The following is a 23,524-nucleotide window of genomic DNA, read 5'->3' on the forward strand; positions in this document are numbered from 1 at the left end:
AGTTGAACACGGAAGTTGTAATGACTGTGGTCTTCTAAGGACTGCTGCATGGTTTGTCATGTCATTATCACCCTGTTAATGCTTTTTTTTTTTCCTTCATCCCTTACAAGTCTTTTGCAGTTCCAGAACGAGGACAGTCTTCAATTATTTTGATGTGGGGAGAAATTACCCAACGTTCATGTTTTACTGAACAGAGATGTTTCTCCTCACCTTTTTTTTTTTCTTTTTGCACTGTCGGTGTTTTACTTTAGATCTTGCCATCTCCCTTCCGTTTTGTTTCCGCATAAAATACTCTGCCTCATTCATACCAGTGGTTTGAACAAGAGCAATTTGTCATGTTGGCAAAGGAAGCACTGGAAGCAGCTCATGCACTTCATGGTAATTTCATCTGACAGAAAAGGAGGACAGCCACAGTGTGCCAGTTTACTGGAAGAGGAGGGAGGTCATGGTTCTTCGGCACCTGTATAGCCTCCCACAGACTGTGACCATGAGTAATGGAAGTGATAGAGGGACAAAAAAGGGTGGGGTTAGGGCAGAGGTGGCACGGAGGCAGCAGAGATTAAAACCCCAGGTGCGGTGGAACATGACCAAAAAGTGTCTGAAATTGCACTTGCTGACTTTTCTGTTGCTCTCACTGTTGGGATATTATAGAATGTACAACAAGACTTGCTATGTAAGGCTACTCTACTACTACTACTACTACTACTCTACTTCATAGTGATAAACCTTCGCAGGGGTTAATTTGAACTCACGCCCCCTGACTTGTGATTATTTCAGTTCACCAAACATGCCATCTGTTGTCCTGACACTAGGTTTCATCACTCCTCATGAAATAATTTGGCTTGTGCCCGCCAGATTCACTTTCCTGGAGCAATAATCACTCCAAGCAAAACATGGAAACAAGGTTTAAAAACATTTTCATCTTCTTCTTAATCATTATATATCTGCCATCCAAAATGGATCCAGTAGAAAACAATTCATTTGTCAACCAGATTTTCAAGTCTTGGCAGCCAACTGCATGCTTTTTTCCTCCTTTTTGCTTCAGTTTAGTACTTTTATACCAGTAAAGCATGTTTTTAATCTAGTCTGTTGCTATCGTCCAATCTCATTTTTCTCTATGAATGCATGTGTGAATGTGAGGTGTTTGTTTTGTGCCTGTGATGAGGCACAATTAAAGCAGTGCCTCACTTCATTTCTCTCCTTTAACATGTGCGTGTGTGTCAGAGAAACTGTAAAACTAAATTTGCGAGCTGTTCTGGTAAAAGTTCCAGGCTTATCTAATTTCATGTTTTTCTTACAACTTGTGCTTCTGTGTCTGTGTGTATTTCAGGGTCAAACTGAAAGACGGCGTGGCATTCCTTGGAGCCAGAGCCAGTAACCCGGTGGCGTGGACAGTGAGCCAGGATGTCAGAAGTGAGGGTCACAGAGTTGTCACCCTCCACTGTCGGAGGAAGGAGAACAGTTTTAGTCAAAGGTACGTCTGACTCCCTCCTTCTGCTGAACGACTCAAAATGTGAATGAAATATGAGCCAGATGCCCTGCTGAACAACCAGAAAGCGACGACGCACTTGTTCATTTCTTGGACAGCTGTCGGTAGAGTGTGATTGCAAAGAGTAAGGATGAAAGAGGACATGACTCAGCACCTGACCCATTCACTCCTTGGCACTGCCATGCATGTAGGTCTTCAGCTAGTCCCAACTATAGTCAACAAAATATATTGTTCATGGAACAGTGTTGCCTTTTTGCTTGAACTAAAAAAAGAGAAGTCTGGTAATATTCAATTTATTTCTTACTGTCAACAAAGCCTGATATAGCTTATTTCTCTGTGCTGTAGACCTCCACTGTCCTAAAACACATCATGGAGTCACACTGGTGCTCTAAATGACCTGGTGTTTCATTACACTGAACATGAGCTTACGCCACATACACCTTCCTGCTGCTGGAAACACTCAGTAGGGCAAACGCACTTCTGAAGAGAGTCCTCAACAAATGCACTGTTCATTCATTTGAATAAGAAACTACAATGCCCACACAATGCCCAGCTGTTGTAGTTTTAATGTGAAATAAGATGGAATCAAAGTGACTTTTCCAAACTGTAATCACTTTCCAATCATTATAAGTCGCTCTTCATTAAAATTAACTCATTAGAGTACTTTTCAGTTACCTACCAACCAGGCAGTTGATCAACAAAAGCCTGAAGAAGAGCCTAAAATATCAGCACTGTTTATTTTAGGAGAGGAGCAGCCAGTCAATATGTGTTCTCCCACATGGCAAGCTTTCAGGTCTCAGTAAATTTCCTTACTGGTGGCTATGCATGTTTCATCCAATCAACTACAGGTTTTTTAAGAGTGATTCCCCACCTTCTACACAACCATTAATTTCACTTAATTTCAGTGCACTAGGAAAATCAACCACTAGAGACTTGACACTTCCCTGAGATGGGTGATCCATCACAGTTTATATCCCGAAGGGGTTTTATCATCATGTGGAAATGCAGTTCGGAACCTTTTTCCCCAAAACTGGTGATGCGTTGAATGAATCCGATTGTTCTGTTACAGCAAAGAGGGAGCTGTTCAATAGCTGACACTCAAAACTGTGTTGACACTCAGTCTTTGAATATGCCAACAGGATTCTGAAAAGAATTGTATCCTGTAACTCCACTAATGCATGCAAAAGTTGATTACTATATAACATTAAATATCTCAAGTAAGTTGTTTTTCAAACCAGAAATGAATTTGAAAGCTTGAAAGGCAGGAAAACCATTTCATCTGTGGTGCAGTATGCTTTTAAAATGGTTGGCGGTAATGTGAGTCACAGAGTATACCTAACATGTATAGTAGTTTATAGGCTAATGTTGTGGATTTTCTTCTTTCTTTTGTGCTTCTTTGACAGATTTTTGAACTTTCACTTCTGGGTTCATAGGAATTAAATCAAAGATACAAGAGGACAGGAAATTTAATATGGAATCATTCTCACTGAATTATTCTTTGAATAACAGGGAGTACAAATCTGACATACAAAGGGTGAATCTCTTCTCTGACATGTTCTTTTTTCAAATTATTTTTGGGGGCTTTTTTCAGCCTTTACTGGATAGAGAGAGTAAAGAGAGACAGGAAATGAAGGCTAAATGCAGGGGAAGCAAAGGGACCCATATGGTAAGCACCCTAACAATTCGGCCACTCCATGCTCCTCCTAGAGGGTTGCAGCATTACTGACTGATCAACAGTTACTCACACATTTGTCTGATTGGTCAAATTCTAAAATATGGCCGAATCACCACTATAGCTATTGCTATAAAAACACCTAATTATCTGAGCTGCTCGTCTGTATCCTGAGAAAACTTCTGCCTGCACAATGGTACAACAGTGTACTTGTCTCTATTCTCTCACTAGCCAACCTTGAAAGATAACAAATTTGCTTTAGAAATCTGCAGGTCAGGATGATCTTTTCTCTTCTCCACCGCTCTGTGTAAACTTATGATTAAGTATTTTACCATTCCTATCTAACTATAAGTAATATATTTTATTGAACACAAAGCAGAGCAAGTATTGATTACATGAACATCATAGATTCCGTCAGCACTAAAATATGTCAAATCCATTGAGTGATCCTATAAGCACAACTTAGGGAAGAGAAATGCTCTTAAAGTCATTATGTATAATTTGATTATAATAATAATAATCAGATAATCAGAGGCTCATGTGTGGGTGATTGCTGCTGATGTGACAGTATGTCCACTAATAAATAATAACTGTGTGTGTGTGTGTGTGTGTGTGTGTGAATGTACAGTATTTGACATTCAGCTCAGCAGCTAAACGGTTTCAGGCAAAGACAAAGTAGTTACACACAGGAAGTGACACGCCTTGGCTGGGCTGTTATTTCCTCCTGGGTGTCAAGGTGACGACAGTGATGAATGACAATGTCATCTATCATTTACATGCTTCTCTTTCACAGCCCCGCTGAGGAGAGAAGACTTTGAATTATACAGGACCACTCACATCAAGGTCATACATGTCGAATCTGGTATTATGTTCTGCAATTTGGTGTTCAACAAAAGACTACCTTGGAGTATTGAAATGATAATACAACACCTACTGTGAACCTCCGTGCTTTTAGGATTCTTGGACTGTTTTTTTGCTTTTCATTTCCAAACCGGAACATGATGAACTTTCTGGGCTCTTACTTGCCCAGTGAAATTGTTTTTTGAATTACTTTTAGGACGGGAATAGCCTTTGCAGGTGCTTCATTTATGAAACCAAAACATAGAGTTGAGAGAGGTACCTAGGCACATTGTATATGGCTCTTTGAATGGTTCAGCTGGTGGGCTCTGTGGATTGCAGATATTTTCCAGATTATGTACAACAGAATGAATAATGTAGTAGTAAGTAAGTTACACTTACTATGAGGCTACAATGGAGGTAGATGTGTTGAATTTCATCTGAAGGCCTTGAAAGTAATTTCCTAAATTACTTTAATCTTTTATCTCCCTGGTACCTTCAAGGATTTCCTTTTTGACACACTTTCTCCTACTCACCAGTATTAGATCCATACTCTGGGAGTCATTTTATTTAACTGCTATCCCGTGGGTTGATATCCCATCAGTCAGGTTAAGTGCTAAAAGATCTTCATTAGTCAGAATTTGAATGGGGGTGATAGAAATATGTGGAGATGGAAGCCAAGAAATTTGGAAAGACAGGTGCCCTAAAACTTTAAATGTCTCCTAATGCCAACTGAAGCTCACTGTGCCATCCATTAAAACAGCATTACTGCCAGGACCTGAGAGATAAACAGCAGGTGAAGGATGCGTCTCCTCTGGCTTGTGGTAGGAAGTGCGACATTACAGCCAGTGGTGTAACCACCAGGTGAGAGATGAACTCAGACAGGTTTAAAGACTAAACTCCCAGCAGCCAATCAGGGGAGGTGAGTTATCCACTATGAACATGCAGACTTAGAGTGACTGGAGTATCTTGGTATAGTGATTGATTTGACGAAACTGCACACACAAAAATCTATCCAAAAATAGCACAGAATTATGGCTACATCTTTTTTGACCGCCTAGTGGGAGTCAAAAGAACATGTAGCCGTGTCCCAGAAGTGAGTACAATGTGGGTGCCTGCCTCACAATCCTTGTTCAGTCACTTTAGCAGCCACTACTCTGATCTGCTGTACTTGGAAGAAACTGAGGTAGCGGAGAATTGAGGTGTGAAAAGAGAGTCAAATGGTAAGAGTACAAAGAGGAAAAAAGGTTAAATCAACTCTTAGATGATAACAAAGTTGATTTGACTGTCCTTTTGACAGTATGTGAACTACTCATACGTGCTGGGGGTGCAGATAATTAGTGTTTGAAATAAAAAGAAAAGTTCATATAAAAAGTCAAGAAGCGCATGCTGCTGTCACAGCTTTAGAAGAAGGCTGTGGTGTTCTTTTGCATTTACATTCAATTTTGATTTTCCTCTATCCAGACAATAAAACAAACACTGTACATCAGCAGATTGCTGTTTTTTATGCAACTAGTCTCTTAATGGTTCGATTTTGCTTTCATACCAAATTGTTGAAGGTTCATTGCAACAAGCAGCCTTTGCCCTAAACTAAAGAGCCTTTTTTTTCTGATGACCTTGTATTTCTTTCTTTACATCGCTCTATTTGGAGAAACTGTATGGCTAAATTGGTTGACTCTTACATGTTTAAAGCTAATTTGTCACTGAAAACAAATACATACATACAAATCATACTGTTCAGTCAATTAAACATTTTCTCTCCCTCTCAAGCAGCTATAGCTCTATGGCCACACAACAGTTTCTTTATGCAAACCACAGAAGGTACAATATTTCTGACAAATTCAGACAGCAAGGAATGTAGAGTGGGTGAATGAGATAAGGTAAGCCTACAGCGAGGTGTACTTGACTGTACTTAAAATATCACAACAACATAGCTGCTCATACAGCTGCACACTTCTTCCCTCATTTTCTAAAATAGATATGCGGAAAATAACTCAAGTGCATCCAAATTAAGGCTATCTGGCAAAACTAAGCTATCATGACATACCGCTGCCCCTCTCAAGTGATGGCATGTCTTCTCTTGTGAACAATAAACTGAACACACTCAACTGAACATACAAAAGACAACACATAATCTAGTTGGTGTTTTTTGCCCCTCCTATCACAAGTCCATGTAGAGCAGATTTAGCAACAGATAGGTTACTATGTACATGGCTGTGCAAGTCTCCAGGCTGTAATAAAGCTGACTGATGCAAGATCAAAGTGGCACAACGGTCATCAAGACAATACTGCCTGCTCTGTTATGAAGATGTATTAGGACACTTGAATGCTAAGAGCTGTCCTTCACCAGCCAGCCCTCTGTTTCGGTGTCCTCACAGCTCACAGTTACCATGGATAGAGAGATTGCATTACCTTAACATCAAGCTTATTCTTTTTGCTGCAAGTGTGACTGAACTCAAAATCCCCATCAGCTGTTGGCTTAATTAAGCATGGGAATGCATACACACTTGGGAATGACATACGCATTCACTCTGTGTCTGCACATGTTGATGTGAGTGCAGTGGATGGGTCGTCCATGTAAATGAGGTTGTTCCTATAGGATGACAGTCATCACCCATGCGTGCAAGGTACTCAAGCTGCTTCTGGCTCCTTTATTTCTTTTTAATGAAAGCTAACACAATTTGGAGTTCTTGTTTGATTGAGGGGAAGAGTTGAGAAAAGGAATCAAATGAAGGTTTTGTTACTGCAGTGGCAGTTCTGTGGCCCTGCGCTCGGAGTGTCAATCAGTAGCTTGTCCAAGTTGCGATGGGAGTTCGATTTGTGATTGCAGGAGGTGAGGCACAGCGTCTAACAACTAATTAAAGTAAACTGAATTTAACGGCCAACATTTCTCAATCTGCTCACTCTCTCAAATTAACACAGGCATAGAGAGACGTGCTGACTCCAAGAGCAGTAAAGCTTTTGACAATCATAAGCCTTTTTTCAGTCTTGAGCATTAGTGGTTTTATCTGTTTCTTAAAATTATATCTTGTGGGTTTTGGATCTATTCAGTCATGACGGGGCTGTCTGTTGATAAAGCTGTAACACATATTTGCAGATCGAAAACCTAAGTCACTTTACTTTATCATCCGTAAGAAAAAAATCTCATTTCCGGGACAACTCTAAGAGATTTGGGTGTTTTTCTTTTATTATAAACATGATTGTTTCAGCTCTAATATAAAGTCTTAATTAATGACCTTTTTGACTGCAAGGAGCTCTTACCCATGCTTCTCGGGTGAATTCCCCACTTTCTCAACAATTTCATCATGTATTAGATAGGGAGCAGAATTCTATATTCCGAATTATGAGCGCAGCCAAGCATAGTAAAAATAATTACAAGGCGTTAAGTTATGACTCACATTTACATTCTCCTTGGATTGCATGCTGGATTTTTGCTGTATAATCAGACTGTAAGCTGCTGGAATGGATGAAAGTTTAGTGAGGGGAAAACTGATGGTGTGATGATGGTCCCACACTACAAGGTAAAAAAATAAAAAAAATCTCCTCAGCACCTTAAATTTGGTTTAGTAAAATTATTTTATTTTCTTAAATGACACTCTCATTCCAAACAAGACTTGTGCTATGGTAGCCTCTCCGTTAACATGACAGCATTCAATTAAGACTTCTGCCATGTTGTGTAACAAACATGTTTTTAAATCCAACCTACTATTGCTTTGACTTTGACAGAAAAAGTGACCCACATGCTTATTCAGATGTGACATGTAAAATTGCCTTCATATTTATATAATTACATGCATATCTGAAAGAGGCTATACACTCAAATGTGTTTTTCTCACTGTAAATATTAGCCGAGTCCCGTCTGTGTGTGCACAATAAGCATGTGTGCTGTCTGACAAACTCACACACACGCACCCAAACAAACAAACAAGTGAACAAATAGAACCCTCCAGCATCTTTTCACCTTCAAAGTCTATGGGATCATGAAACATGCCACCACATTCAATTTGTCTGCTGTTGGTAGAGAGGACTCCCGCTGTGACAGAGTGGGAGTCAGGCTTACTCTACAAGACTGACAAGACAGACTAACAACACCTACACAATGATGCAAGCCTGTAAAGCAAAGTTCTTTGGGCTGCTATTTAAAAACAACACCAGAGTTTCATCTGAGTGACAACACAAGATAAATGGAATTAAATTTGAGCCAACAATGTATGCTTTCCACTACGTGTTTCATCATGTTTCCACTGATTGCGGCTGTAGTGAGATTTATTTAAGGGTTAGAATTTGAAAGAAAAAAAGAAGATTGCATGAAGAGTCTCAGAGTTCTGCTGAGCCTTTGATGAGGAAAGTCTGCTCAGCGTGCAAGCCGCGGTGTGAAAATAGGTTAAAGATTCAAATTGTTTTCCAACAGTTGGTGAAATCATGTTTTAAGCATCAGTGAAATCGAGGCTTGTCATTCTGTGTTTGCCCCAGCCATCTGCTGAGGGAGGTGACATGAGCCTCTGAGGGTCTTTCTGTGAAACAGAGGAAGCAAGCATCAATGAGGGGAATGGAAACCCCGAGCTTGTTTTAGACTGAAATGATTAGCATACTCTGCAGTGTGCTGGGGAAAGAAGAAAGCCACAATTCCCATATAAATAGTCCATAAAGATTTCAGCTAGATAAGATTGCCTCTACTAAGCATTGTTATATCGCCATGCAAGATTTCCTTCCACTACACTATATATCCTTTTTTTATTGTTATGTGAGATTACCTGCCGAGGTGTGTAAATATCTGTGTTCCTTAGGGCTGTGCTATAATTCAAGGATATATCGTTTATCAACTTTAAACTGCTGAAACATAGTGATGATAGGATCTCATCGTGTTACCATTATATTAATTTCTGCTGTCCAAATCAATGATTCTTAGCAAGCTGGGATTGATTAAATAAATAATGAAGCAAATAAAATGTTTTTTATAATAAGGGTAGTATAAGAAAAAATAGAAATGCTATGTAATTGTATGTATTCTGACCCTACAACTGAGGTTCTGTTTTCTTTAAAGATACCTGATACATTCTGATGTTTCCTTTATCCATGTCTATTCCACAATCTTAACATATGTTTTTTTTTTAATTGTAACCACGATGACAAAGGTCATTTAACCTTAATTTAACCCAAATCATGAACTTTCCCTAAACCTGAGCAAAAAGTTTTTGTGCCTGACCCTATCCAAACGGTGACCATTCCACTAGCTTAGTAGTTCACCATTGTAATTATGTTGACAGAGGTTCCACCTGCCACCATGGGGCGCTTTTTCAGGAGACATTCCTATGGGCCATATTAGAGGGTAGGGACAAGCGACCTATTGGTCAGGTTGAAGGAGTCACTGGCTCCAGCAGATAGACTTTGCAATCCTTGATGTTCACACAAATAAAGACAAGTACACAAACAATGCCACTCTTGTTGCAGCTGCTTATCTACTCATACATATTTTGCATAATTTTCCATATTGAAATATATATTTATATCATAAAAGATTTGTATTAACGTGGTGATAATAATTTCAACGATAACACCCTCGAGTAAGGCTAAAAGGGAAACTAAAGAGCAACCTCTTCAATCTATTCAACCACCTGGAGGTTTGCAGCCAGCTTGAACCTGAACAACAAATACATGTAGAGATGTTGGTCCCTGTATTGCATGCTGTGTTCAATCACACATAGGTTACCTGGGGCCCCAGGAGTTCGAACAGCCTACTTTGGGTCTTATACGGAAGCTGTGCTGCTTTCATGATCTTATTATATATGTCTAAGTGGCCCTGAAACAGCATGTACATTTTAACCCAATTTGATTGATTGTTCTCGTGATATGGTAATAATAGCCTGAAGCCTTGTAGGGGGTGCAATCTTTTCCTGCTCTCATCACTCCTTTGCTCCATCTCAGTGACAGGTTCTCTCACTTTCTCCACCCTTCATATGAAATGCAAGACAGTTATTATGTGGCTTCTCATATGGAAATCCCATCATTAGAAAATAGTAGAAATTTGTCACTCACATATGCATTTGTTATTATGAGCAATGGTGTCATCTTGCTGTGGATATAATGATTAGATTCCATATGTTAGCTGGGCATGTAATTTGAGAATTTGTGTATGTAAAATTAGCCTGCAGAGCTACTGTTTGGGCATAAATACATATACAAAAGCTGATTTGCATAAAGGATGGTTTGTTCATTCAGTGGTGACATTTAACTGCACACCATAAGCTGTGAGTCCATGTAAATGTGTATTGTTTGGGTTAGTGAATATGTGTCTATAAGGCAGCTTTACTCCATGCCCAAGAGTCGTTAGGAGTTGGAATAATTGACAGAACAATGATGAGTGAAAATTGAATGAGAAAGAAGTTCGATATTCAGTCCTCTTCAATTGACAGAGAGAGGTCAGAGGGCCATGTGCTGCTCTCTCTGATTGCACTGGGCTCCACTCACACAGGGAGTGAACACATACAATCAATGGCCAGACCAAGCAGGGCCAGTGGGGAGTGCATTTACAACCTGAGTTAAATCAAAGGTCCCTTCAGTGCAATCTGATTCCAATGTAAGAACTCTCCATGAGTCAGTGAGATGCATGGATGTTAATGACCTGGCTGTTGAGGTTATCTGTGTGTGAGCATATATGAACCCATTTATGTGTATTTGATTAAGAGCGAAATTACGGAACAGCCTACCACCAGTTTGGGCCTTGAGGAGTGTGGCAGTTTTGATTAGTTCATGCTGGAACCAGTTTATTTAACTCTGGTTCAAAACAATGCACTATATAGCAGGCAAAATGAAGAGATTTAGATGATGTATGTGGGAGAAAGAGATGTAAAAATGCAGTATAAGAAAGAGATAAGGCGCAGTCATGTTTGTAGGGGTGTGTGTGTTTGTGGGTGGGGGGTGGGGTGGGGGGGTTGAGTGTATTTTCCTGACTGTCCTTGAATGTGCAAATGGTCTTTTGAAAGTACAATGTTACAGATGATGGATAGGGGAGATGAAGCAATTACCCTCCCAGGTGGTCTAATTTGTATGTTTGTGAACTGCTGTTTTCTGTTGGCTTATCACAGGTACAGGTAGCATACAATTTGGTATGAAAAATATTTGAATACATTCTGTAATTCTTTTAAGCAATCATCTGGACATCTTATTTTCCTGTGTTTACCCATAGGGCCACTAATGCATTGGTGAAACACTCTCTTCTCACTGCCTCCTTTATATTAAAAAAGATTTCTACAGCTAGTCCAAGATGGGCAACTATGTGATCGTTAGATGGATCTGCAATATTGATCTTCGGTAATTTAATTTGCATGAGTGGCATATGAGTTGTATGTGTTGCTGAGCCCTCTTGTGCTTTATTCAATCATAAAGGCTCTGTAAAGGAAACAACCCCCGGAGTCTAACATGATCAAAAAATGAAAAAACAAGCCTTTTTTATTCCCTCAAACCTGTCATCATTAATGGAGATCAAAATGGACATGATGCTACAAGTGAAATATAATTAATTTAATCTCAGGGGGATGATTTATACCATATCCTCTTACTCAGAGATACACTTTGCATTTTCCTCCATCTAACCTTCTCCCCTAACAACATGACATGAATTAGATATTTACTGTGGATTCTATCATATCCTTGACCTGTGTGTTATCACTGAACTAGTATATCTGCCTGTGTGAAGTAAAACATCATTGATTGAGCCCTCTGGGATGGTGAATCTAGCCTTGGCTCTGTGGCTAATCCAGGTAATGCAGCCAAAGACGCTGATGCATGAAATCAGCTGGAAACTGACAGGAGGTTAATTTCCTCTGTTATCTATTATGTCAGCCTGTTGTTTTTTGTTTTGTTTTTTTTTTTCCTGTTGTGTTTGGGGGTCACATTTACAAGTGATCTTCCGATGTTGTCAAGTAATGACTTAAACAGAAACCCACAATCAGCCATATTTGTGTGTGTTGGGGCAGTCCAAACTCTCCCTGTGTGATTCAGACACTATTTTGTTTTTGTTTTTTTTAATTTGAGCTTTTCGTGTTTCTTTGAGTATTTAATTAGGATTTGAGCAGATCATCACTTTTGAACTAAAAGTAAAGTAAAGTCTCCTCTCCTCCTAACAAAGCTCTGTAGTTAATCTGACTTTTATCAGCAACCAAAGCGAGCACTGGTGGGGAGTTGCCCACAGACAAGCTGGAGATTGGCCATGGAGCCTGGTGGTGTTTGATAAGGCAGGCCTATTGGCCTTGGGACCCTGGGCTCAGACCCTCTGATCCACTTCATCTTCTAATAAATCATCCACTGAATCCTTGGCCCCTGTTAATGCTTTAGAGCGCTCTTTGAGGTGTACTTTATACTTCAGGCACTGCAAGAGGTACTGATGTTAAGGGATTTCCACACAGGCATGCATCAACAACTTACACACACTGTATAGAGTGAGGTTAGAGTGAGGTTTTGGATCCTAACTTAACTGGGAAAAAGAAACAAAAAGCAGTAATTAGTGCATATTTTTCATATAACAAACAGGTGCAAATGGAATTTGGTATAAATATATTCACCAGAGTCTCTAAATTATCATTTAGGATTCAGTAGGACTGCTGGGTGTATGTGTGTCTGTGTGAAAGTGTGCCTGTGCTGGGTGAAAAGTGGAGACAAATCACAAGGCTAGCATCTTAGAAAGTTGTTTGCTCAACTGTTGTATTTAACACCAGATAGAGAGAAAAGTAAGGGATGGCAAAATAAGGGCCTGTGTATCTCTCCCTCTCTCATCAAATCCTTCTCTCATCCCATGGGTGAGGAGAAGAGGGTTCTGTTTACTTGACAGATTAATGAGACAAGGGAGCAGAAGCAAGGGTCCAGGTCAGCAAGGGGTCACGCTAGGCTTGGCATTTTTATTAACCCTGTCCAGCTACACCAATTTAATAAACTGGACCAGGGAGCGGTTTGTTTGTTTGTTTGTTTGTTCAGGTTTGTGCTAGGCGTGCACTTGCATGTGGATTTGTTGCCTGTTTTTTATAGAGGGAGATGCATGGACAGAGACCATGCAGGTGTCGCTGATGAAACTAGACTGGTTCAAGGTAACATAATTCTGTGAGGGATAAGACAACATGCATCGCATAGATGATGCATGAAAAAATCCTGGAAATAAGATTTCCACTCTCTTACATTCTAACTAGAAAAAATGCACTAAAGGGTTTAGTTAGCCACTGTGGTTATACACAATGGCAGCAAAAAAAAAAAAAAAACAAAGGACAACACAAAGGATCACAAACACAAAAGATCATTAAGGAAAATGAGAGCTGCTGTCATATTGGTTTACTTTGGTGATGGTTAAATAAGTAAAACAGTGTGAGATAAAAACACAGTGTAACGATGACTCATTAGCATCATAAAGTAACCTACAACACGAGTGACAGCCCATGACCTGAATGAAAGAGTAATAGAGTTTTCATTAGAACTTGAGTGGCAAAGAAGAGGTGGACAAACAGGAGAGAGCGGCTGAAAAATCGGAGGGACACAGTACACTTGACATTACCCTTTGTAATATGAACATAGCAAACCAAGTTAATCCTTCAATACCATTTACTGAATTGTCATATACAAAGATCTCTCTTTAACTCTCCTATGGTGTCTCAGGATCAGATTTTACTAGTTTTCACAGAAAAAGACCTAAATGTAATTTTTTCTGTCCTTGTATGTCCAAAATTGAACAAGGTACTTCTTGTGGCAAGGACAGCACAGCAACAGAAAAGAATATGCTTCAGGCAACAGAAATAGAAAAAAAGGAAAGGTTGATTATGCGGTTAATTTGCATCAGTGAAGCTAAATGCAATAACGTATGAATGCATTATTGATTTTTGTTTTTACCCTTTAATCTAGGGTAGATGAGCAGAGAAGAAATGTTCTTTTTCAGGATACGGGAAATATGAAAAAAATATATTAATAGATGAAAAAATTATATTAATAATAGTAAAGATCAAGAAATTCAATGGCATTTTTTAAAATGAACCTCTTCTCAGATTCTTATTAGGCAGGGTTACTGTGAGTACAAATCAGCCTGTATCCATGCATCATAAAACTTCATAGTAAGTATGCTTTGATACTTTCTCAGATCATAAGTCCCCACAGCCACTTCATCTACATGATAGCCAGAGGGCTTATTAGATTATATAATTCTGAATGAGCAATTAATACTCATCATTGTGCTGTCATACTGCTTTGTTCTAAACCCCCACCTCCCTGCTTTGAACACATGTTGATACTACACAGACTGTAGGAAAATATGGGGACAGTGTGTGTGTTTCTGGAGGCATGTTCTGGGATCTGACTTTTCACAGCCAGTTTAAAGGCAGAAATTCATAATTTGGGTTGGAACCTTATTAGGGCTGAGACCAAAACCTCAGAGTGTAATAAGCTGAGAAACCTATCAATGAATGCAAACAGGCTCCCAAAAAAAGCACAAGTTTAAGCAATAATTTTCCAAACTGCTGCCAAGATTTCACTAGAACTTTAACATAGTCAAGGTCACACTTTGACGCCCACGTCTAGAGGCCACAAGAGGATCTGCATCTCATTGGTTCTAATATTCAGCCATGGTTTTTGCCACGTGTCAGGCTGTATTTGCCACATTTGGCCTGCCCCTCAATCAGTGATTTTTTTTTCACCATTACACCCCCCTAAGGAATTTCTTGGAAAAATCCTGAATTGCTAATGCAGAATAAATGTGAAGTGGCAAGACCCTTTTATGAAAGCAAATACTGTAGTTTCAAATTTAAAATGATCCAAAATGCTTTCAAAACCCAGAAATTCTGATAACTTATAAATACTTGGAGTTGTACACCTGTTCAAAATAAGCGTTCGGCTCAGATTCTATAGATTAGTGCTGTACACTGCATTGTCTCGCTAAAAGTCAAGAACATCAGAGGTATGAGCAGGGATAAAATGATATTTTCGGTCACTGAAATGCTCTGTTTGGCCTTCACTGTATAGATCTAACAACAATATGCTGTATATCTGCTGACATTCCTTTAAGAGCTGAAGAGAAAAGGCAAGTGAAATGGGGAGGGCAGCAGTGATTACATGGCAAATTTCTTCTGTTCCTACAGCCTTATGGCACATTGAGAAACAGACTGACTAAAAACAAGAAAGACAATGACAAAAAAAGAGAAGGGGCTGAATGAGGGGAAGGGAGCGGCAAGCCAAAAGCAAAAAACAAAAAGAGGGAGATGAAAAGATAGAAGTATAAAAGAAAACCCATCAAGTGTGATCAAATAGATACTTCTCAGGCCACAACACACAAAGCCTAAAATCGTGCACATCATGAGATTTAACAGTAGCAGGCAGCAATTGAGAGGCAAATAATGGAAAGGACAACTTAATCTAATCCCTTGTCATCTATGTGTATATGTGTGAGTAACAAGGAGAAGAAGAAGTGTCATTTCTGGTGGAGAGTTTAAACTCCAAGGGGAGATTAGCCAGTCACACTGAGTTGATCTTATTGTCCGGGATAAGAGGATGAGCACCATAGCCCTCTGGAGAATTTTACTAACACTCCTACAGCTCCCAGAAATCAATAAGGGGATAGAAGATTGGTGTTTATACAGTGACTGATTGTGTCGTATTGTATTCACTGTCTTAAGCGCAGCTTGTAACTGCCAGCTGATCCTTGAAAGCAGTTTAGTTTCCAACAGTTAAGAGGTGATAGCAGCACAGGGTGGCACAGGGCAGCTCGTGAGTGGACACTGTGTGGTGTCCGACCACCTCGTCTGTCACGGAATTCACTCATTTGAGAAATTACATATCCAGATAGACTGGAGGAAAAACATTTCTTAAAATCTAATTTTGCCAAGACTTCACACACATGTTCTTTAATCTCTTACTATAGTGGAGGTGACTCAGAGGTAAACTTTTTACAAAGGGTTTTAAAAGGCTGCATTTATTCCTGTTTCAGAAGATAAAAGCATTTTTCTCTGACACAAACTAGCCATGGTAATCACTACTTGCAATTTATAATAATAGTGGGTTTTTTTTTTCAAATGTTTGCATACCTTAACAGCAAATCAGTGAAGGGATATATTAGTTTAAAGCAATGTATTCTGTAAAAAATTAACTGTCTCCTATAAAACCTTTCCATATTGCCATGCCTCATACATTTTGAGGACACAGAACCACTGGCAGATATTGCAAAAACATATGAATATACTGTCAATATACATTCAATAAAAAAAAGTTATGTTTATGAAAAGAAAGAGAATTCCAGGCAGCGTTACATTTAGTCATGTATTTTTACAAGACAGGATTGTGTGTTAATGTGTCAGTGTTTGACAGGTAAGGTTGTTGTCTGCATGTTTGAGTTTTATATTTTGATTGGACAGTAAAATCAATTTACATACATTTTCAGGCACCCTGCTGCTATGTGCTAAGCAGAATGTGGATGGAAAAAATTGCCACTGTCACATTTATTTTTCAGAAAACTGTTGTGGAAGAGCAGAATTTAAATGATATAAAATTCAAACTGATGACATTGGCCATATGTTTTTTTTTTTTTTTTTTTTTTAATCTTGTTTGCTTTGACATCGCCTATCTGGTCGTGATCAGACTTAGACTCAACTCGTATAAGATGTTTTTGCACCATGTTTATATCTCCAATTTTCCAGGAGATGTGAGATGTGTTTCTTCGGCCGCTTTTAAGGCTCTGATTGGCTTTTGCTACGATATGGTACAGAGTGGCCCGCACTGCCTTTTGATTGGTTGATGCATGGAGCCACATCTGTTTCATGCAGGAAGCCCGAATCCTCTCATTTCACACACCGTTTGAGAGGAATATAGGAAAAAATATGCCACAGAGAAAGAAGGAAGAAATAGACCAGCAGGCAGTTGAGAAGGGCAAGATGGGTTAAGAAATGAGAGAGGGATGGGGAGAGGAAGAGGAGGGACAGAAGGAGACAGGGAAGAGGGAGAGGAGGAGTGGAGGGGGAAAAAAAACAAGAGGTCAGGGGAGGAATGAGCAAGAGAAGACAGCGACAGAACAAAACAGAGGGGGGTTATTTCAGAAAATATCGAAGAAGAGACAGGCCAAAAAGGCAATTTGGGAGAACAGCAATATTTCTCCTTCAGCTTTTTCACCCTCTGCCCCCCAACCCTTTTGCACTCTGCAGGCCTACTGTGAAAGCAAACTAATCTGTACAGACAGGGACAGGCCCGATGTCGAGGGTTTGATAGATCCTGGGGGAAATCTCCTGCATACATAAATTGGTTATTCTACGTTTCATCTCCCTCTTGACATGGTTTCATTTTATGATCTCTTTCATTATCTGTCTGTCATGTGTCAATGTTTATCGCTCCATAAACACATCCATCCCACACAGATGAAACAGGCATCACTGGATGGAAAGCCACCCCACACCCCACCCCCCAGACAGCACAAGGTTAGGATTATAGTGCAAGTGTTTTATGCGAGCCGTACATTTATTACTAACAAACGTGACGCGGCTCAGTGAGCTGTCTTTGGGGAAGAATTTTAGTCATTTCCACAATGAATAAATTGTGATTGCTCACATAATTCCGAGCTATTTTTGTACTTTGTTTTATTCTGTGGCCCTGTCTCTTTTCTTTCTTTGTCACTCTTTTCTTGTTCATCTGCCCTACTAACCCCCACAGGGTCTGCCGGCTGAATAATCTGTGTGTAACAACCTTCTCCAGAGTATCGCATTCTGTTGCATTGCAGGTCTGCCGTTCGATGGTGCAGAGGAGGACAAGTGTTGGGGGCTGCTAGTTTCAATAGGATCTCATTAGCATCATTGGAGAGAAGAGACAGATATTAGACCTGAGATAGTGAAACTCATTAGAGGGGAGCCGGGACTCCCTCGAGATGCTCACACACACACACACACACACACACACACACACACACACACACACAGAATATGGTTTCTGCTACACCAGATCCTAATTTATTAATCATAATATTCTAATGACCCCCTACTACACCAGGGTAAATGACCTCATTACACATACACTCAGGTTAGTTTCTGCTGAACTAGTAGAGTCTACTCTTAATGTGACCTTTGAAACTCCACCATAGTAAGCAGCAGATGGAAATCCTGTTGACACCAGGTTTTATTCATTGGAGATATTATCCAATTTCCCTTGGGTTCTTTGAGCCGATTACAATCAAAATGTACTTCTGTTTGGAGAGACACTGAGACTACAAATGCAAAAAACACTTTACCACACAGCTGGAGAGTAAGTGAACTACAAATAATTAAAACAGCTGCAGAAGCAAATCATCTGGACACTCAGAGAGCAAGAAAGAACAGTAATTACATCTTATCCACACGGCTTCTCTGCACAATAAAGATTCAATAGAATAGTTCGACATTGTTGTTATTCTTATTTGCTTTCTTGCTGAGAGTGAGGTTAGGGGATCAACACCACTCTCAAGACAGTATATATGAAGCGAAAGCCAGGAATTATTTAACTTAGCTGAGTAAAGAGACTTGATTTTGTCATGGTGTAGTTGCAAGGCAACCCGTAAAAGTCGCTGCACCCTCCTAGATGGTTGCCAAGAAATCCAGAAGATGACTCACTATTAAAACCATTTCCCAAAATGTCAAACAGTTCCCTTAATGTTGCCCTTTGTTGAGTAAGTCTGGAATAAAAGTCTACAACCAGCAGAAAACAGCAAGTAGTTTCCTGAGATTCCAAATCGTAGAGCCCTCAATGAGGTTGTTGCACACCAACATGTCTGTATGGCAGGTGTGTATGATCTTAATCTCCTGCAATTCCCTGAAATTTCTGGCAGTTTTACCAGATACAAGTCTACCAAGCAAAGCATTGTTGCTAAATAAAGTAAGTAACCCACAGTGTGCACAACCTCTGGTTCCTTCTGCATATTTAAATCTGCAAATAATTGCTAATTAAGATTTTACACTTTCTTTCTGACAAAGGAGATTTACCTAACATCTTTATGTGAAAACAGATGGCCAGCAAGAGGCTCATCCTGCCCATCGTCACACCTACTTTTCTGAATTACTGCCGATCCACATGTCAGGATTCAATTATGGCCAAGGCAGCTGTGCATACCGTCTTATACAATTTCTGTTAATATTTTCCTGTTGCCAACAGATATGCATCAAATACTTTACTTGATAAAGGAGAATAAGTAGTGCTGAAACGATTGATCAACAAAAAACTGAGCATCCTATTAGTCATTTTTAAGGCAAAATGCCAAACACCTACAGATCTCAATCTTCTTGGACAAAACAACAGATTTGAAGACATTACACTTGGCCTCTAGCAAACTGTGATGGGCATTGGTTTCAGCTGAAAAAAGCCATCTTGCTGTAAAGTCATGCATCTTTCTGTTTTTCACTCAGAAACAACTCTGTAAGCATCAAGCTTGCCAGCAGAAGACCTTAGATAAAACACACTACATCGAAGATTCCAGCAGCAGATAGATAAACAGCAACAACGTGCCAGTTATATAAACAATGAACTATGAAAAACTTCTTCAGTCAGGAATCCCTTGTATGCATCCTGACACATCCGTCCTGGAATGCACTTTCACGCAGATGTCCTCCTCAGTGTGTTTTCTCTGACCCACAGTCAACACACACACACAAAGAAAATCATGCAGGGCCACAAACAAACATCTTATCCACAGCACATCAAACAAACAAAGTCTCACCAGCATGCAGATCCAACACAGATATTCTGACCACACAAAAAGCGCAGCCACGGCCAGCGTGTTTATTTATGTCCTCACACTGGCTGAGACAAGTTGGACATTTTGAAGTAAATCCCATCGCCTTCTGGCTCCCACAGTGGAGAAAAAAATATATCAACTTTTACCTGAATGGAGCTGTTTGAGGTATTAATCTTAGAGCACCCACCCTGGCCCTCTCTTTCTATCGCTGGACTCACTGTTGATTCACTGTGTTGAAATAGATTCAGGTCTTTGATGTATCATTGTTGTCAGTGCTAACCAAATCACTGCTGTGCATGAAAGGAACCCCCTCGGGTCTCCGAAAGAGACAGCAGACTTTTCTCACTACTTTTTTTCAGAGCAGAGCAGATATCCACAGAGGTGTTAAGAGTGAAAAGAAGAAAACATGGCTGCATGCTTAACAAGTCTTTTGTGTTCCTTAGCTCCACTTTTATTTTCCTGTTTTCGAATAAAAGAAATTTCATTCTTGTCAATTTTTTTTTCTTTTCTTTCTGTTATGCCTCTTCTTCCCACTCAGAACCCCTTTGTTACTACAAGGGTGTGTTTGAAATGTATCTTACAGAATTGAAAGCGTGCACGCATTTTCCTCTGAGTGTATTCTTTTTTACCTTGTTCTGTTTGTGCCTTTCACACCCAACAATAGGGCTGACAAATGGAGATACCTCAAAAGCTTCCTCAAAATGACATGACCGATTTTCCACCTCGTTTCACCACAACAAACCTGCTATGATACTGGGGCATTGTCACTGTGTTGCTTTTGTAGTGGCACAGTGAGTTCTGTGATCCCAATAGACGTTTTACTTTTTATTGTAGCCCTCCTAACCCCGTTTCCGCTCTGTTGTTCTTTCTTTTTTTGGGGTGGGGTGGGGGGGTGGGGGTTGTTTTGTTTTTTTGTCTTGGTCTCCACGTATACCCTCTTGCTCTCATCCCCTATCCATGACTCAGGGTGAGAGAAGTGATAGTTGCCAGTGAGTGTATTGAATTGTATGGTAATTGTGCTGAGAAAAGGGCACACAGTGCAGTTATGCCTCTAATGAGACATGGAGGAAGCGGGCTGACCTCTCCAACCGGTGGGGCTGTGGACATTTATCATCCCAAACACAGTCCTGATGAAGGGGCTGAGGGTGAGAGAGAGTGCACCACCCTCTATTGGAAGCAACATAACACTGCAGGTGCAGGGAGGAATGGAGGGAGTAAGTGCAAAGACAAGAAAAAGACACAACAATAAAGACAACACAGAAAAAGACAGATTGAATTTGCAGAGACAGGGAACTGTTTTGTAGTGTTCAGCACTAAAGCCCAGATTTTTTGCAGCTTCTTTGTAAAGCAGGACTGTCTGCTGCAGATAATTGATTTGGCTATAATTGTACACCATAAGCGTAAACCACATAATCACTGCAGTCACTACCCCTGAGCCCAGCATGGTGTTAGGCAGTCGAGGATGTCCCACTGTGCCTCTGCAGCCCTGCAAATCTCTGCCTGAGAAAGAAACTGAAAAGGAAACGAAAGTGATGGATGGACTTGAGCTCCAGCGAGTGACTGATACTCACAGTCCACAGCCCACAAGCCCAAAAAGTAAGGGATTTCCAACAAATCAGTTAATATGGGTAACCATATATAACTGCAATCTATGGTACTGGTTGTGTGAGATGTTTGCTCTCAGCAGTTTATCTCCTCTGTTTTTCTTTTGATGTTTAACTTTGATTAAAAGGAAGTAGATTTCAAAGAGCAAAAATTAGCCAAGAAAGTGCTAAACTGCACCCTGCGATGAAAGCATACAGTTACATAATTGCTTCTAATTTAACAGTTATTTTGTGTTTTCTTGGTTGTTTCATCATAACTGATTTTGTAGAAATATTTGTCAAGGCTTTTGAGTATTTTTATGAATCCTTTAGCAGGTTTTGGACTTTGAGAGACAGGGTAATGACAGAGTAGGAGAAAAGTCTATTTCTATTCTCCAGCACATCTTTTATAGCAAGATGGATGTTATGTCTGGATTTTACACTGAAAAACTTTGGCCAAAAAATATTACATTACAAGGTTGGCATGAGTTCCTTACTGTCCTCAAATCCCTTCCCACAAAGGACCAGAGCCTGTGAGTTGGTGGAGGAAGTTTTCAGAAGATCTTAGATGACTTAAGCAGAAGCTTTTACTGAAGCTTGACACATCACAAGTGTCACGCTACCCCTACCTGTCAAGGAACCACATCATATCCATACGTGTGTGAGGAATCTATTGGACATCAAATCCTAAAACAAAGAATCATGTTTTCCTACATCACGCTGTGTACGCCCACCTCCGTCTCAGAGAAGATGCATGTAATTCATGACCCTGAGGGGTGTGTTATGGTTATGGGATGTTCAGCGGAGGCTGTGTCTTGCCCTATCGCTGACGGTCTGTGCTGGACCTTGGTTGCTATGGTAACTGCCAATCGGGCTTGGGCAGCTGTCTTCACAGCTATGGTATAAGTAAACACCTTAAAATGGCTGGGCATTGTAATTTTCGGCAAACATTATATACATTTGTTGGGTACTGTTTTCAGGTGTTGATGGGAAAGATTTATGTGTCTTGGGTAAAAATTGTGAGAAAGTCACTGGAATATTTTCCACAATGTGAACATTGTGCCCAATATCACAAAGAACCACCACCAGCTGTGCTGTACTACGCCTGAGCATACCTGTATAATTCCCGTTTTCAAGAACACAATTGCATCAGATGCAGCAGCGCTCACTGTGTGGCCACATCTACACCAATACTCATCCGGAGCCAAAGCTTCTCACTGGTAATTTGGAAACATATTTAGTATAATTCAGAACATTAGCCGCTGAAACTGAAAAGATTTTCTGTCTGACCCAGAGCTGCTATTTGAGCTGTTTTCATCCACACTGCTCTTCAGCTTCCAAAACTGTTCTTTCTTACACTTTTCTACCAGAGTGGATCCTTAAATCTGCACTTTGAAGTGAGGCTGGTGTCTGAAGTGTGAACACATAAGAGGGAGATGGGGGAGTTTTAAATACAGGCTTGGCCAAAATATGTTCAAGGAAAACCTTGGATCTTCCACCCAACTACCCCCTCCTCATGCTCAATTTGGGCTCTCTCCAGCCTTGTTTTAATTGTGTGACAACAACAAACAAGCATACCGCTCAAGACGGAATTATAAAAAGGATGGTATACTTTAAAAAGAACTTTATGCTATACATCTAATGCCTCTTTGATTATTTTCTGAAACTGCCTTTAACTTGTGTTTTCCCCACCATATTAATGTTTAGCTCTGTGAGGCATTTCTAGATCCCCAAGTGCAAATTGCATTTTTCAAGACAGCGTGCATATGTGTGTCTGGTTGTTGGGGGAGGAAAGAGGTGTTGCATTGAGTTTTGACTGTGACAAAGAATACCTGAGATGAGAGGCAGCAGCTTGATCAAACCTAGCACTCAGCAAATCAAATAAGTTTGGAGGATTTTATTTTGCATTCATTGTTTTTCTGCTTTGTTTGCATCTCCATCAGCTGAGAGAAAATTATTTGCTTGGCCCTGGCAATCTCTGCTAGAGAGGCTCCATATTGCAAGAGGAAAAATAAATTGCTTTTTTTGCCAACATCGTGGTTCTGCATGGATGTGAGAATGAATTTCAATAGTGCTGCGATTAGTTCCATATCAGATTCAGAGATGAGGGATGCGTTGCTTAAATTTGACCAAAAAACAGCATATCCCTATAGAACATCTGCATGTAATACTGCAAAACCATTCACTTCCTATTAGGTTTTGTCTTACATGTTTTCTTTACACCTGATTAAAAC

The 23,524-nt window shown here is 40.0% G+C and overlaps 1 protein-coding gene across 1 annotated transcript in view; it reads left to right on the forward strand.

Annotated features, from left to right (window-relative positions):
* The first annotated feature begins 1,341 nt into the window (after positions 1 to 1,341).
* Positions 1,342 to 23,524, forward strand: part of LOC108879298 (transmembrane protein 132C) — a 57,273-nt gene continuing 35,090 nt past the window's right edge. Inside the window, exon 1 of the mRNA XM_018670537.2 lies at positions 1,342 to 1,474. The gene's annotated coding sequence lies outside the window, so the exon portion shown is untranslated. The remainder of the gene's footprint in view (positions 1,475 to 23,524) is intronic.

The sequence above is a fragment of the Lates calcarifer genome, linkage group LG9 (genome assembly GCF_001640805.2).
Source record: "Lates calcarifer isolate ASB-BC8 linkage group LG9, TLL_Latcal_v3, whole genome shotgun sequence".
Taxonomy (NCBI): domain Eukaryota; kingdom Metazoa; phylum Chordata; class Actinopteri; family Centropomidae; genus Lates; species Lates calcarifer.